Below are 18,737 nucleotides of genomic sequence, written 5' to 3'. Positions count from 1 at the left end.
GGAACATCAAACGAAAAACTTTATAAACATTTTCTGAAAGTTTCATAATGGTAACGTCTAAAATATGTAATATTTATTTGAAATCTGCCTAAAAATATTATGAGAATGAATATTTACGATGCCCGCTCTGCGTGCAATAAAAATTGACAGGATGATAAAAGGCTACATACAAATAAACATTATAAATGTAATATTTAGTCATTTAATTTAGTCGTTTATTTTGAATATTATACTATAAAATTAAAATTATGCATTTATTGTGAAGATTAGGGAGGGAAATTGTGTTGAGAAACTTTTTCAAGTGTATTTGTAATTGAGATTATGTTCTTGTGTGTATAATTTATTTGCAATTAAAATTATTAATAAATTATTTTACAAATAATTAAAATTAATAACTAATTTTAAACCTAGATTTTAATAAAAAGTAAGATTTATCTCAATTATTTTACTAAAATATATAATGAATTATGTATACGTTTTTTGATTATTAAATATTAAAATTGTTTTCAACTTTACTGAATATATACTTTACCAATCGTATTTATTATATCACTCCAGTTTTTATTTATTATATTAATTATTTTCATGCAAAATCAAAGTTTGTTTTTTTATAAAGCAAAGTGAGTAAAAATTCTAACGCGCGTATATAAAGCAGAATAAAATGTTTTTTCTAATAAGGAGTAATTAGGATTTACCTTTTCCGCACGCAGCCTGCTTGTTTGCCCGGGAGGCTCTACCTCTGGGCTTGTGCAGAGAAAACGCCTGGCCGGAATGTTAACCAGCCAACTTTCATAATAACTCGCTCGGCTAGCGGGTCACTCTTGCCCATTCAAAGGTTGTTGAGAGGAAGGGGCCAAGTTGGGGTCTGTGTAGAAGTGTTGGAGAGGAAGGGGGTTGGATGTGTGTCAACTACTCACCCTAGCCGAGAGCAGGAAGGCGGCCTTTCTAAATGCCAGGTCGTTGTAGGCTTTGCTAGCTGCGGGGACCGCACCACTCGGGGCTGTGATTGGCGGGACAGGCGACCGGTTTGGTTCTTAGTAACAAGCTTCTCATCACCCTTGAAGGTTACGCCTACCCGAGCACAAATAATGTGTATTGAGCTTCAGGAAATAAATGCCATTTGAAAACTACTCAGTATATCCGAGTGGGGTCTGTTTAAGTAAAGCATTTAAGAGTTCGCAGAAGGCCGATAGTAAGTTTGATTTCCGAATTAAGTTTTTGAATTGTAATTTTAGAAAATTGGAAATCGCTGAAAAGAGTGTTTTCAGAGTAATTTTTAGACATTAAACCAACTTGCCTTACACCAATTATCCTAATTTCTGTGCCATATAATGTTACCGTCACCGCTAAAATTTCATAGATTCCCTGTGAACGATGAGAAGACTGCGCGCCAGTTCACAGCCTTGAGCTTAAAAGTGATATCGCGCTAGTAATGTCAGCGTGATTCACGCCTTTCACTCCGCCTCACTAACACAGATACACCCCTGACGAGGGGTGTATTTGTGTTAGCAAGGCGGAGTGATAAGTGCGATTTTCGCTGGTTCATCTAGCTCCAGGCTCTAAACTGGTGCAAAGCCTTCCTATTGTGCATTGTGTGCCATTGCACATTTTTATTAATGCGCATGCTCACTTTATCTATTTTATAGTTATTGTTTTTATTTTATTTTGTATAGCAAACTGGGAGCCATATTTTTTTTTATTCTTGAATTTGTAAATCATTTTGTAACCAAAATTTTCAGAATAATTTATATTTATTAAAGGACAATTTTCTGTGTTAAAATTCTTATATTAGTTTTACAACAAAATAATTTTACTTTTGTCCTTAATGAATGTTGATTTGGGAAACCGCACTATAGTGTAACTCTGTTTTACATGTGCAGTCTTTCATGTCTCAACTCTATGGTCTTCTTCAGTTGCACAAAATAATACGTCTTTCTTTTTGAAGCATGTCGGCCATGATGTAACTGTTCCTAGCTTCGGCCGTTTCTTAATCTGTTGACATCAATGTCTTAATTAATTCTCCGTACACCGCAAGTGGTGAGTAAAATCGCATATTCCTTCAAGATTATGTGGAAATAATATTTTGTTCAGTTATCTTATTTTGTAATACATTTATGTACAGTGTGTGTGCGGAAGGCGTGGGTGGCCATGGGCGCGATTAATTCGTGACACACAACTTCTTCGTCACCTGCTCCTCAATGCCTGATGCAGCTCGTCTAATCAGGAAAGATCTTCTTTGTTACTTTCTGCATGCAGAAGAGCAACCATGAGCCACCACATATCTAAAGAGAAAACTTTAACCTAGCATTTTCGGCATTGTTTTGGACTAATAATTAATTAATTTTTTTTTTACTCAACCTATGTAATTCTTAACATCAAAATCAAAGTGTTTAACTTAAGTATCTAAAGGGGCCCCTTATCCTAACATTTACCTTTACTATCAGTATGACTGTATACTCATCATTTGATATTAAACTTGTTATTGTTATTATTTAAAGTAAAATAATTTAAAGAAAAGAAAATATAAGGAACAGAGAAACGATATTGTTGTATTCATTTAACTAAACCCACTGTCTATATTAATTTTGACTAGTTAATATTTAACTATTTTATCCTGTAATATGGCCTCCCCAGTCGGCTCAAGGTTATCATGATTTTACTACACGCCTAACAAAGCACCATTGAGCCCATTCCCCATGCTTTCACTGTTAACCTCTGAGCCTCCTTGGTATTTGGCCAGGTTGAGGTAGAGAGGGCCGCAGAATTGGGAAACTATGAGATTTAAGCAGTGGCCATAACATTATGTGATGGAGAAATGAGAATTAGACCATTGAGTTCTTTCTAGAAATTCTACCGTGTTTTTCACGCAAATATTATTTTGAAAACACGCGTTTCAGCCATTTTCACTCCTCTAAAAATGCAATTATAAAACGAAATACAGGAAGAGAACAATTAATCCACCCAGTGTAACCTTAAATTCTGTTTTTTGAACGGACACAAACTGATATATTCCACTGTTTTCCAAGTACATAGATTTTCTGGAGCTCTGCACACTATATGTATGCCCAGGTAGACGGTGGCCCTAAACCCTAGACAACACAGCGAACAAATGGATCCAACGATAAAACTTAACTGTATCCATCTGTTCGCTGTTTTCTACGGGTTTTCTTATATCGCATTCTTGAATTTTTTTTCCATACCAAACAGTGCCAAATTGCAATGCCGTATATTGAAAGAATTGATTTACATGAAAAAGTGACCATCTACCTTCTCTTATACCCGTGTTGAGAGCGTTTGACGTTCGAGCGGTCAGACTGGGAACTCACAAGTCGTCTTGGAAGCTGCTGGCATACTGCTCTACGGCAGTCACATCTGGTTGAATTCACGCTCGATCGACCTCGCAGGATATACCTTATCACCAACGGGTGGGCAGAACGACCTTGAAACATTTTACATTCAGCTGCTTTAACAACATTTTCGATTGACATCTGAACAAAATTATTCTTTACTTTGAAATCTGGATTCCCATATTAAAGAAGTCCAGTTCTAATGTCTATTTACTTATCAATCTGACCACCTGGCTGGTTCGCCAATCTCGTGTTGAATTCCTGGTGTTATCCTGACACTTTTAAACCGTTCAAGATTTTTTGGAAGCATTTCATTACAAATAATATTTTTAAGAGCCATTTCACTTGTTTGTACAAGTTTTGTTCCACGTTTTTCGTTGTCTTCAACGTGTGTTTTTTTGGACAGTTAAAAAGACTATAACTGGTGTTTCTAAACACAATATTCTAAGTGGTATATAGATTCATAAGGAGCACTTATCTTTAGATCCCAGCACAAATTTACAGGTTCAGTACTTATTGTCACATAAAGGGGCGTTACCGATTTGCAGACCGCCCGCAATTCTGTGCCTGGGTATTTAGACTGTAAGAAATGTGATGCCCGAACCTCAGGGTTTTTAGAGCTCGTGCGCTCGTTATGTTCCCGACGACTGTTTACACTAATGGAAAATTAGCGCAAAAAGAACTTTTCTCGGCTGTAAATGCTAGTCAAAGAGATTTGACGAAAATGTTGAAACTGATGCGCCTGGCCAAAGGAATTCAAAGACTTTCATTTCTCAGTGGACGTAAAACAGAAAACGTGTTAAGGCTAACATCACTTCGTCCTTCAGCTTCTGCGAGCGTGACCTTGAGACTCGAACGCGCGAGTCGGTATCTTCCGAAGCGATTGCCCTTGGACGGAAGGACGACAGGACTCTAATGAAGTTGTTTGGGTGGACCCTGGACTATAGGTTACCCTTCTGAGTCACGTGAAATTGTGATCGTATTATAATCTCAGCGCTGAGAAACAGGAAGTTCTTGTAACAGAACCACTTCTATTGTTTTAATGTTGTGCTTCAAATATTTGTAAACTTAAATTAAATTATTTTATAAACACCTGTAACTTTGAAATGGTGTCTGTCCATTACAGTTTCTACAATTCAAATGAATGTATGTTACTTTTTGTGAAAAATAAGAGAAAATAACTCCTACGTTGTTAGATAAAACCTTTCCATTCAAATTATTTGCTGATTGTAGGAAGTCCTTCAGACAATTTACTTTAAAATGAATTGGAATTACAGAATGTAGCTGGAAAACAACAGCCATTAGGCAAAAATCTTTTGAAATGAAAAGGAAAAGTTTTAACTTAAACAGTATTAGCATTGAAATGCCAAAATGACTCTTTAATCACGAGAGAAAGAACCTCTTTTCTGAATTTCACTTTCACGAGGTAGTTAAAATTTATCTAATTTCGGCGTTATCGATTATTCCTTATTCACAGTTGTGTGTTCATCGCAGAGAAGGAAGTTTCGGCTGGAGGAAAAAAAATTTGTAAATTACTTCTAAATGGGATCGTAAGTGTTTATGCTTTATCACGCAGCATATGAGAAATCTAGGTAGAAATCCTGGAAATACTGAAACATGGCTGAATAAAGAAAAATGTGTAATACTAGTGGTAAGCAAACGAGCGAAAGTATTTTCGATCTGGATATCAAAATTAATATATTACTGAAAAATCATTTGGACATTTAGAAATATATATATATTTGCGAAAATGTTGTTGGAATAGGTTTGTCGAGAAAACATTTTAAGATGGAGGCTGGACGCCAAACATGATCTTCGGTCCAAAGTTTTTTGTTTTTAATTGGTTTGCATTACACATTTAATAAGTATTTTCAGTGATTATTATATTAAATAATACCTTTTATTATATATACTTTTTCTAGCTATAGAGATGATTCTTATAATTATTTTGAATACCATTGTACTGTTACATGATTTCCTTTGGTTTTCTCGTTGAAACTGTACTGAAGTTCGCTAATCCAACAAAATTGATAAACGAGCATGACTGCAACTTGCCGGATCAAATACCTTCCAGTGTAGGTACGTAAAATCCTGGAGCCGACCGGATGACTCTGCCCGCGGGCCGAACGAGGAAAGTTATATTAGTGAACACTCTCGTTAGCTGCATGGACTGTGCGGTTGTTGACCGCTATCTCGGACTGTCATGCGGACGAGTGCGGGTCTTAGGCATCACACGCTCTTCTCCGTGGTTCATGGGCCCAACACACCTTCACGCCTTTACCTCCAGTTCCGGTCGTCATGGTTCAAGTACCGCCTCAAATATTTCGTAAATTGTTCCCGCGTATGCGTTTAAGTGGACAGAATAAATAATACTGTTTATTTAGATATAAATGTGGAAGGATACTTATTTTAATAATATTTACTGATAGTTAAAGTCATTATAAAAATTAAAGTTTTCCTGTAACTTTATTGTTTTATGTTAACGAGCCAGCACAAACAATAAAGTGAAACCACTAACTGAAAAACATCGATATTTAACTGATAATTCACATAAATATTTGCAAGTTGATTTATAACATGAAAATAATTTAATAAATTTAAATCTCTTTTTAATAAAATGTGAACTAGTGTTTCAGTAATTGCCAGTGATGTGTAATTATATTATTTCGGTAACGAGCAAATTCAGCAGTTCTCGTGGCTAGTACACTTATAATACGAAACTCGGACACTAAAAATAACGTAGAATTGTTTAAAAATATTACTGTTTGATAAATAAACGAAAATTGTTTCCGCACCCAACAAAGGATTCACCGCCCGAGCAGCTGATTCGACTATAGAATCATTCGCTTTGCATAGCAAAATGTTAAACCATCTAATGTTACAGCTCCGACAAAAGTGAAAAAGATTTGGAAAATTACGAAACCACGTATTTTTACCTGATTTTTAACAAGTAATTTTATTAAAATACCACCTATCGTCTTCAAATTCTCTAAACATTTCCTATTATAACGTTTCCCTTTTTCTCTATGAAATTTCGTTTGCGCTATTCGCCAAATATGGCAGCTTCATGGTTACATATTTCCGTTCCATTCACAAAATTACTCCTACCAAATGCCGTATAATGAGATCTAAGATGTTTACACATCAAATATTTATAAAACAGAAAAAACGTCTAGAATATTTACCGAGAAATACAAATCTCTTGAATTGCTAGGACAGCAAGTGCGGTAGGATTAAAACATCAAGATGTTTGTAGTTTGTACGTCAACATATAACGACACAGCAGGCAACGCTGTTGTAATTTTTATTATTGGCAATAAATTTAATAGGTAGGCTAGTTGAAAAATCGCTCATCGATTTGCGAATAAATTGTTCTTAAGATTTTTGACGCTTATAAGTGCACTAGCTGCCCGACCCGGCTTCAGTAATGGCAAATAAAAAAAATTCAGTGAAAATTTATTACAATGTTGTATAATGTACCGGAGAGAAATGAATAGCACCGATGGTTTCCCGACTCGTGCACGCAACGTACAACTGATGTACCCGTACTTCGCTACGGCAGTCTACAGGCAGATCACTCTTACGCCGCTCATTATACATGCCCCTCCTTGTGGGTACGCCACTGCCACGCGATGCCCGTTGCCTTGGAGACGCAGAAAGCATGAACAATGCAAAATCCTGTTCTCATGCAGACAAAGTACCCACTGTTGCCTGGTTTTAACCACCCATGGGATCTAATTTTCGGAATATGTCATCCTGCGTAATATAAGGAACATTACTGTGAATTTTCAAGTCTGTAAAATATATATACTTGAAAAAAGGGCAATAAAAAAACAAATTAAACACAGAGAGAGGAAAAAACAATAGTTTAGGTTTGCGATTTAAAGTGATAAAAAGTATTTAAATACTAATTGAACTCTTATGAGGGTACTGATTGCTTTGTTGTTAATATCACACGGGTGTTTTTTACTTGTATGGGAAAATTAAGAATGATAAAGAATCTAGTGTGTGGCAACAATGTTAATAGGCAATAGGAAATAAACTTCTAGCACCTGTGACATAGTCAACACACACTTCGTACGTGTACTGCATGTTGTATCTAACCCCCTCCAACGCATTTGATTCTAAATTGGACTAAGAATCCCTAATGTTATTGATAATATAATATAGCCTATAGCCTTCTTCGATAGTTGTACTATCCAACACTGAAAGAATTTTTCAAATCGGACCAGTAGTTCCTGAGATTAGCGCGTTCAAACAAACAAACAAACTCTTAAGCTTTATAATATTAGTATAGATTACCATTACAGTTTATGCGTCAGGCATGTGTTTGCAAATAGTAGTATATAACTTTATGTACGGGGCTGTTATTTTTATGGAACTACGATTTTGCTGTGGTTTCTTGTGGTGGTTTGTCAATCGTTAGGATTCAGCCATGGTCGGACGTTTCCGTTCGTGGACGCTTAAGATTGGGACCTCATCGACAATCTTTGTGCACTATCGTCTTTTTTTTTTTCGTAAGTTTGCGTCGTCCGACGTCTCTCGGAGCGTACGCATCTCTCCTCCGGGCTGTTGGCTAGGATGTGCCCTGCGGCCTTTTGGGTTATTTATGGGCTAACTGGGGACGAATTAACCATCTGCTACTGACTGCGTCTGGCGGGTGGCGTATACGGGAATCCCAGCACGATAGTTTGCAATCTCGCTGGAGTGACTGTAACTAACCAATAGCAATCCGCGGACCTCTGGCCGGCCTGGTGAAGTCGTTATTACAGCTATTGGCGGTAAAAGATAGCCTGGATGAAGATAGGCGCGCAGCTGGAAGCAGTTTTGTCGGCGATGGCACCGCAGTGGAACTCGATGTGCTGAAATAAGGCGAAGTGTAGACGAAGTGCGGGCTGGAACTGGCGGAGCTGCGAAATGTTGCGCGCGCAACGGAACTGAACAGAATCGCTGGGTAGACAGCGGGGGACTTCGGTCTGAGCCACTGCGAGGCCACTGGTAGGTTTGAGCGGCGTGGTTAACCGACCCGGGGAATATGGTGGACAAGGGTGTCTGCAACGACATAACCATATCAGTCCGGAAGACTTGCCCTCATTCTGGCACAAAAGTAATCGGTGTTAACTGGAAAGATGAAGGTGGAGTATCGCCAGGCTGCCTAAAACCCTGTGCGCCCGCAGTTCAAGCCGGTTTACTGGCTCGTCTGCCCACCGCTGAGAGAACTTGTGCTTTCTGCCATCGATCCAGACCTTAGCTGCCGGCGAATCAGTGTGTTTACCCGCTTGCAGGGCTTGCCTTTGCCACCTTCTGCCGCTGTGAATATTGCTAGAACCTGGGCTGTCCTGCTCGCCTAGCCACGAATCCGGCGCAAGAGGAAAGCAATATTTAGAGTACCCCATTAATTTTATAAAGCCAGCTGACTGAGCAGCTGGGCTGGGCTGATGAGTGAAATCACCCTTCCCTGGGGAACCTGCGCCCTTGGTAAATACAACCCATGTGTGCCCCACAATTAATGCGGGCCGCAAGGCCCAAGCGTCCAACCCTTGCATGGTTGAATATTTCTGCCCGCCCAACCCTTCTTATCTGGACCATTTTACCTCTTGTCCAGTAGCTCTCCTACTTGCATTAATGCACGATTAATTGATCCCCGAATGACCCGGCCCAGGTATTTCACTCTATCTATGCAGGTTTTACCTGGGTCACATTAGTTAGCTTTAGTCTAGACAACCTAAGGGGCGTCGTTGCCATAACTGGCCGATAAACCCCAAATAGCGTATAGATGCACGAGCCCTTCCTGCATGGTTAAAACTCCGCATGGTAGAGCGTATTGGCTTCAAACCTGAGACAGGCTTAGGTCCTCATCCAAACTGGACCCCTCCCTCACACAGTTATATTAAATTTGGCTGGACAAAAATTCGCAACCCTACACATTGATTCGCAGTTGTACTCGTGTCGTCTTAATTTAATTTTTTTTAAATAAAATATTAGAATTTTTCTTAGTTTTTAGTTCAAATATTACAAATATTCAATATGGCGGCCATATTGGCTTACCGGAAGTGGTAGACTCGAGATTTCAAACAATTTTTAGCATTTTTCCCCAAGTTTTTATCAAAATAAGTGATTTTGAGATAAAATTAGCTTTTTTTGTTATAAGCAGTGCTCGAACCAAGGACATAAATCAATTGATTAATATTGAAGACTGGTAGTTTAATAATGTATGCCTCTTTTAGGATTTTTAAAACATTTTTTTTATTAAATAAGTATTTTTTTGTATAAAATAATTTTTTTGCATCGAGCAAGAGTCGAACCGATGATGGATATCGACCAAATAAACTGCTGTTTTATTTAAGCAATTTTTTTGTTTAAATGTCTCTAATTTCTAGCATAAAAATTACAGAATTTCAAAAAAGTTGCTAAGACGACCGACAAGATGGCGGATGCCATGACAGTTGACTATATGGTGATACTGCACTTTAGCAAGTTAAATTAAAGCTTATATGTTGGTAGTGCCCTCTAGCAAGGGATGCTATAATTCCTTTAAAATAAAGAAAATCAAGACCTAATTATGTGTGTTTTTTTATATACTATATGTTATTCTTTCTCAGTCTGGTAAAATAGTCTCTATGTTCATGCGTACTAAGGCGTATGTTTTCCAATCCACAGATATAAATGGACGAGGTTGAACATTATGACTAGTATAAGCTTCTAAACTTTTACCGGACCTAATTGAAACAGTAGCCAAATAATCAGAGCACTGTGTTAATGATCTGAAGGTCATCCGTTTAGTTCCGCTCACATCCGAAATTATTTTAAAGTCTTTAAATTTTTTTGGACCCACCATAAGAACTAACATAAAAGATTTTTACTGTAGAAGTAGCAAATATCGAGAAATCTCTAAAAAAAAAACAATGTCTATCCACGATGGTAGTACCTACGCCTAGCAGGCGACACAAGCACAACTGAAAACCACTGTGAAGGATTGCGGATAAAAAATACGAAAGTGTCCGAAGATTGTCGATGCGGTCCCGATCTTAGACTCTTATACATCCAGAGAAGGAAACTTCCGAACTTGGCTGAATTCTGACTATTGACAAGCCACCACAAGAAACCCCACATAATATTAGGCCCGAACATGCATTTATATACTTCTGCAAATGTATGTAAAATTGAAAATTTTGTTCCTTGTAGGGTTATCAGATTATGGAGACAATTTTGTAGTTTGCAATTGAAGTAACTTTTGCCACTAGGCCTTACCACACTCAATTTCATGGTGTCGACAAAAAATAGCAAGTGAAACAACCACGGTGCGAAATATCAATGCAGTTTCACCATTGGTTTGATGATCGTTACACTTTACGTATTTCTGTAAGAGAAAAAAATTTTTCGTTACGTTACTTTTTGTTAAGCTTCGATGACGTCGTCGCTTTGACTCACCCTACCGGTAGTAAAGACGTTTTACTTCAAAAAGCATAGGTTAGCTTGCACAGTACCGAACAGCTTCGAGCCTGTCACACTTAGCACTCCCGTTATTCTAACAACCAATCAATTCCAGCAAAATATCAGCCACAGATAGGAAACGAAACCAATGACCCAATATAACTATCAAATATACTAATCAAGCTATTTATGTACGCGCGTTAAGCGTTATACTTACTTGGCATAATAATAAAATAAATAACTCTAATTTTGGATGTAAATAATTTATAGAAATAAATTAATAACTGTCTATAGAGATAATATAAAAACGGTCGGTAAAGTATAAAATAAAAAATAAAAATAAAGACTTAATTTTTAATAAAAATGTAATTACTTCTTTAATATTTACTATTCAATTAATGAATATAAATGCTGAATATTTATTTTATTAATTTTATTATTAATTAATATTATGTGTTATTTTATCATTTAAAATGCAAATAAATTATACATTCAAAACCATAACCTCACAAACACTCCCATGAACAAGGCCAGGAGACTACTATACATTCCACAGACACTCCCAGCCAGCGAAAATGGAAGCTTACAAGCAGCTGAATCGTTATACATACGAGAACGCAAGCTCAATTATATAAATAAACTTGTAAAAACACTTTAAATGTATAGAAACAACATATCTGTCACTAATATTCACAACAAATTAATGTTTTTAATTATTTGGAGTAGTATTCAATATCAGGCACTAAGGCTACATTATTTAAAAGCAAAAATATAATATTTATCTGTATATAGTTATTTTTCATCATGTAAAATTTGTGGCATGCTGCATGCGCATCGTAAAAATCCATTCTAATATTTTTTTTCACAACGTGCCTAAAGAAGTATAACTTCATAAATATAATGAATGTTAGGAATGTTTCACGTCAAAGATTAATTCAAGCACTTAATAGCTTCGTGCTACTCTTTCGATTGGTTCACAGTTAACCGTAACGACTCTGAGCCAAAACAAAAGACCCAACTAAAGACGCAACTAATCTCCTGCAACCCAGTTAAAGACGTCTCGCTAGCCAGAAGCAAGTTAACAGTTTGACATTAGTCTGAGTATGCATAGTATGGTGGAGGTCATCGAACATGCATTTTTTTTTTCAGTCCCTATGAATGAGCTCAATAAAAATGTGGGCTTGACCATCTTTCCATGAGGCACCGTCGCGTTCCGCAGGTGAAAGCTCCGATGCTGTAACGCGGATATGCAAATCGAGTCGTCGGCAAACCGATCATCAAGCCCGCTGCAAAATTTGTACGGAACGACCACCTTGTAAAACCAGTTAGCCGACTTCATAACATGCGGGGGTAAAATGTAGGGCGTTCCAGTCGCATGGTTATGCGCGTAGTCCGACGACAACAGGAATCTTCTACATATATAACATGCTGCGAACCACACATCTTGACTTTATCCATGCAAGTGTCAGTTAATTATATTTTGATCGAGCAAATACATGTGTGCTCATGTTGCAAATACACTTGAAATACAAAATTCGGACATGATTTGTAACTTAGAATTCTTTAAAATAATGCTTAACGTGATAAATACAAGCAAATTCATTTTTCAAATACATTTCATGAAAAAAAATCAAACGTAGTTTACGCAACAGCCGCTACAATTCGCTGCCGGAGCGGTTACTTCAAATATTGAATCACTGAACAAGCAGACCAATATTTTAAACAATAAAATTAAATTCCTCGGGTAAATCTAAAAATACTTTTGATGTTTATTTATTGTTTGTATGTTTATTTATTAAAATACTGTACATATTGTTAAAATACATTAAACAATTAATACTTTTACGTTTTCCTTTGTCTTTGTGAACACGCTATTCGCCAAAGAAACTACCCCTACCAAATTCCGTATACCGAGAGCTAACATGTTTCACGTCAAGAACTCAAAAACCGATTTGTTTAGTTAGTCAGGTATTTTTAGTTTTGATAAATTATTTTTAGCAACTGTGCGGACATTATGCCATTACAGATGTAGAAAGTATTATTTTGTATCCTGAAGTCTGTTACTGGAGAAGGCTAGTAGGTCAGCATACTTCACCGCCGCCACCAGATGGTTTCTCCGTGAGAGATTGTTCGCGTCGGCGGTGGTTTTGATCGTCACAGCCGAGTTGAATAGGCGCGCGCTGTCACGGCAGGAGAGGCAATCAGCGGAGGCAATGGGAGAGACACCCGAGAGTTCCTTCCTGGCGCGAGTCGCCATCGGGGTCGCACCAGACGAATGCGCCGCGGGGGAGGAAGAGACGAGCGCCAGACAAGGACAAGGTCGCCGCAGGGAGCGGGATGGCTGGCTGCATGTGGCACAAGAAGAGTGAGTACTTGAGAATGAGGGCGCGTTCATAGGCACTCGTCACCGCGACGACGATAACGTCACGAGTTTCTTCCATGGTTCTGCTTGAGTCCGGGTGTGCCTGGGAGAAAGTAACACACTGTTCAATATAAAAGTCTCACCTAGAATTTACGAAGATCACTGGTTAAAAATTATCCAGGGATGTTTGTAAATTTACGGACAATGAGTTCATTTCTTTGGTATATTAACAGACCTTTCAAACACTTGTTATGTACACTCGTCTTTTGTCCACTTGTGTGTAAGTGGAAGGAATGAGAACGGATAAGACGCCATCTTTGCTTCAACAGATTTTTGATCCATAACAAATTTATATCGTTCGACTAGATTTGATTCAACTTAAAGCATAGCTTATGTATATTTCAGTGGAAAACCTGAAGTTATTGTCGTTCAGTATTGATTTTTCTATGTGTAAAAATGTTAGCTCTCGGTATACGGAATTTAGTAGCAGTAATTTCATGAAAATGGAACGGTAATCGATGATTTGAATTGTGTTAACAAGATGACAGACACACGTGTAGCAACATAAACTCGTAAATAGTCACTTTCGTTAGGGACATTCCAAACCTGGTGTGCCAAATATAACTTCCTGATAGTGAAACTACCGTAAAATATATATTTGGAAAACTAAAGTGAAAATAAATTGTAATTTAAAGTTCTGGAATTTATTTTAATCTTTTTGATAATATAATATATACCAATTTCGAATGAACTTAATAGGATTGGGGTTTGTCGTTTTAGTAGTTTAAGCACAAAAATATTACTTAGTGTTATAATAGGTGTTTTTAAATGTTTCAGGTTAATATTTTAGTAATATGAAAGATCATCTTCTTAAATGTACGGAAACTTTATAGTATTAATTGTTTAGTGAAGCTTAACAAGATGGGCAGTATTTTAATGAAATTCCTTTCGGAAATCATGACCAATGTTAGGATTTTATCGGAGCAGTTTATAATAGCATACAATTTCCTGTTTTTTTCTTGCAGCTATCTGCGCGTAGTGGTGGCAAGCAACGTTTACGATTCAGAAAGAAAATTCTAGCGGCGGGTGCAGAAAGTACGTGTGTGATTTGCATCCAGAAATTATGTTAGTTGAAAAGTGAATTCTTTATTTAACACTATATTTATGATCTAAATTATTTTAAATAATTCTACGATAAATATTGTGTGCGAGTATAATTATAAGATTATTTTCAACATGAAGAACATAACACATAAATTTGCTCGTTACCGAGATTCGATATCTCTGGCGAGTACTAAAAGACTCACTCACATTTTTTTTGTTAATAACAACAAACTACACTATATTATAGATTTCGTTAACTTTTTAGGTTTGATTTAGGTCTTAATTTTACAAATTTAAAATACTAAGCTATAAAATGTGTCCTGGCCTAAAGACTATTCAAACAAATAACGGCGTCTGAATATTTTTCCCTCGCTTCTATGAGAGCCCCGCCTACCCGGGCACACATACAGTGTAGAATAGAGCTTAAATAAAAGACGCGTTTTTAAAACTGTATATCTATATATGAGAGTGGTGAAAAGCATATAAGGATACACGGCAGGCAGATAAGTAATTCTGTTTTCAATTTAGTTTATTAAACTGTAATTTTAAAAGAGTGAAAATAGCCAAAACATATGTTTTCATAATAATTTTTAGGCGTGAAACACCAGTATCTATTCTTGAAAGCACTCAAGGAACTTGCACTGCAACTTTATCTTCATTTACCCGCCATATAATGTTATGCTAACTGTTCAAATCTTATAGTTCAAACCTTATAGTTGCCCTATGCACGACGAGAAGACTGCACGCGAGTCCACAGCCTTGCTCTTAGAGGCGATATCGGATTATAAGCACCGGCGAGTGTCGCACTTCTCATTTCGCCTCACTATTGCAAGTATATTCCTGAACAGGTAAGCACCTTATTCGTATTTGAGAATTAGTTTTTCTCTATTTACACCCAGAGAACGTAAATTAAACGAAGTGATTTTAAATAGTCTGCGGCATAAGTAGGTATATAAAATTCATATTCGTAAATATATCATAATTATTTATTAGTTACTTAAAGAAACTATGGTAATATAAAATGCAGTAAAATATTTGAAAAATCTTATAACTATTTAAATTGCCTACGTTCAAAAGAGTTTCTCTCTTAAAGTGTTTAAACGTATTCATTCATATGGCACTAAACATATTTTCCATCTACTTATGTTTAAACTTAAAAACAATACATTTTAAAGTTAATGGATATTAAAGCAACGATTGAAATACATTTCTTCTTGGAGTACTTTTTTCTTCAAAAACGTTTTTATCAAGAAGATTACTTGAAGGTAAATGATACCGTAGAATTAGACATAATAATCTAGTCATTGGGCTTATATAAACAAAATACCTGAACACTGTGGTTTACTTTACGCAAGGAAATAGTAGCTGAATATTAAGTTAATAGTCCCATTTGAAGATGTCAAACATGTTTTAAAATGGTTTTAAATATTCAAACGTAAAATTAAGGCATGCATATGAGGCTAAAATTACTTAATTTGGCCAAATTTTTTAAAAGTTATGTAATATGATTATTTTATAAATAATTATAATTTAATACTTTATAATTGTTTCTTATTGAAAAAAATATTGAATTAGTTCTAGTTAATCTTGGTGTTGCAAAGGAAAGTTAAAATTAATTAATTATCAAATGCTCATATCAGTTACAATGATATCTCTTAAGTGATAATTAACATGTCCTGAATTATTGTCATTATTTTTTATGTTTAGTAGTCGCCATTTGTTTAACTTACTCTTTAAATATTTTCAGTAATTACTGTCTTACTTGGTTATGACATTTTTATTTAAAGCTATTGGTAAATTACAAAACAGTTCAATTCGATATTTTAAATAAACCTTTTTTCATGAGATAAAAATCCTGAAATATGAGTTTTATCAGTAGTGTGTGAAACACAACGATTGAAGAGAAATAATCCATCAAGAAGACTCAACATGACCTTAGAATTTCACGATGTAAATTAACATCCCAATCAAGTCAATTTTACCTAAAAGCAGATATAAAATGTAAAATTCCTTTACAATTATTAAATTAAACTGTTCTCAAGTTTAGGAAAAGATTGTTAGAAGACTTATCCCGCTCTTCTTCGCCAAATAATCTTTTGGAAATGATTTTTACAGAAAAAGAAAAAAAAATAGTATTATACCTAAACGTTAGCACCTAATTATTTCATATTAAATGTTTTAATGCATGCATGTAATAAATAGAGCACAAAATCCTATGTTTTTAAGACCAAATATGTTTTTATTACTTATGTTTTGCATAAAGGATTTTCTCGTGCTCATTACTTTCTCTACACGTTAATAAATAAAATCAGATAAAATAAAATAAAAACATTTTGTTCCATTATTAGAAATTCTTAGCTAAACTTCCCTAATGTTTAGCTATTATTGAGTTCCCTTAGGGACAGAAGTTTAAATAAGTAGAGTATATGATTTTTACGCGAATTTATTTAACGCTATTTTACCTTTACCGTTGTCATAAAAAAACACGTAATATATTTAATTAAAATTTGTTAATAAATAATTTACATTTTACTATCACATCACACAAATTAATTATATAAAATTTTATGCATTTCGCACTATTTATTTGAATTCAGTTCACACTACCTTAACTACCATGGTTCACGTGTTAGCTAACTTTAACTCTGTTCGAAACCTGCCTGAGAAAATGTTTTCAATTTATTTTTCAAAGAAACTTATTATAAATAAACCCCTTTACAGTTGAAATAGAAACATAAAAAGAATCGAATCTTTCTCCAAGTAAGGTCATCAGATATAATGGCCAGTGAAGCATTTTTTTATAAACTTAAAGTTCTGAGTTCGAATCCCTTCATATATGAATTACGTTTTCCACTCAAGTATCTGCATAAAATATGGAACGAGCGCAAAGCCAATTACAAAAAATTTAATTTGACCAAGGTTGGAATTCCGAATAACGTGAAATGGCGCACAATGGGGCATAACATTTATTTTAACTAACGCATAAAACAAAGGGATATTTTAACCCCTAATCGACTTGCGTTTGAGGTATTCATCCAGTGGCGCCCAGCATGGGGAATATTATTGTTTTACATAAGCTTAAAATTTAAATTTATTTTCCTTGATCGAATTTAATTTGTGGCATTTACACAAAATAGGGAATATAGTTATATTATATTAGTTATCTCTTAAAACCAACTTACGTTCTTGGTATCCACCCGGTGGCGCCAGGCGGACGTGTTGGCGGCGACGACGTCGAGGATGGACCACTGGCGCACGCAGCTCGGCGACTCCACGGTGGAGGCGGTTACCCAGGAGGCGGGTTAAAAAAAGGGAAGAAACTTCTCTGTCTTCCTCACTTCGCGTCGTCACGAGCACCTGCTTTGTCCGCGCGCGCGTCCGCTCATCGCCCTGTCCGTCACGAAGCTGACACCTCCGCACAGTTCATAACCGTCGTCTTGATGCGACCAGCACGCTTGGACTCCCGGGAGGACGTCGCAACCGAAAGTGTTGTCGAGCCAAAATGCAGTTGCACCGAGAACGAGATTTCCGTGGGCGAAGGTTTTCTCCTCATATATATAGCCTCTGTTGGTCAGCGCGGGAAAGGGGAAGATTATGGGAGGGGACAGGCAACAGAGGGCTTGATGGGTTCCCCTATCGAACAGAGGGGGTGGGGCGGAATGTGAAGGAGGAGAGGGCGGGTGCTCGCCACTCGGCGATGGTGTGATGTTTTTATCTGTCCTTCGACTGGCCGACGTGCGGGGGAAAGTCCCAATGCGCATCCTGGCACGGGTAATCATTGCGTCGTCGTTTTCTGCCATGCTTTGGACTTGTGAAGAATGATTCTCTCCCTACCCTTCGCAATCACTTCATCTTTCTTTCGTCCACATGCGTCCGCTTCTCTTGCGCCGGCGACTCCCAACACCCAATTACACCTCCCCTCTCTTCCTCCATCGCCCCCCTCTCCAAGACATGAAGTCGGCTTTGCCGCCTTTCTCGTATTGCCACTCGCCTCCTTCGTTCGCGCTCGTGTGCTATAACCTACTTGCGTGGTGTAAGAAAATGGTTATGAACTCACCTTTATGTCACACCGTAAGGGCGAAAATCCCCTGAAAACTTGGCTGATGTGGCTTTCCAAGTAAAAAAATTAATGATCTGATGATTGCTTCAAGTTTAACTTTGCTGGAAATTAATCCTGCCCCAGTAACACAATATGGCACTTTTAATCGATTTTTCAGTACTTAAATTTTGTTTATTTATATAAATATATTAAAATTATGATTACAAATAATATACTATAGTAAGTTTTGAATAAAGACCTTACTTTATTTTACAACAGCTCTTATTTAGAGTATAATAGGACAGGGAGAATCCATTCAGCATCGTTACATGGAACACACTAGAGAAAATAAATGCCATGCAATTTAATTCGAAAACATGCTTGAAATGTAGTTTTCATCAACTATATCAAAACGAAGAGGGCCTAGGAGTGTTATAAGTACTGCTACAAG

General features: G+C 36.6%; 1 protein-coding gene across 1 annotated transcript in view; it reads right to left on the bottom strand.

Annotated features, from left to right (window-relative positions):
* Positions 1 to 17,973, bottom strand: part of LOC134535587 (very long chain fatty acid elongase AAEL008004-like) — a 274,418-nt gene extending 256,445 nt beyond the window's left edge. The window contains exon 1 of the mRNA XM_063374800.1: positions 17,430 to 17,973. The gene's annotated coding sequence lies outside the window, so the exon portion shown is untranslated. The remainder of the gene's footprint in view (positions 1 to 17,429) is intronic.
* Positions 17,974 to 18,737: the final 764 nt, after the last annotated feature.

This window comes from Bacillus rossius, chromosome 8 (genome assembly GCF_032445375.1).
Source record: "Bacillus rossius redtenbacheri isolate Brsri chromosome 8, Brsri_v3, whole genome shotgun sequence".
Lineage (NCBI taxonomy): Eukaryota > Metazoa > Arthropoda > Insecta > Phasmatodea > Bacillidae > Bacillus > Bacillus rossius.
Note: the sequence above shows the minus strand (reverse complement) of the source record. Positions and strands in the feature narration are given on the sequence as shown.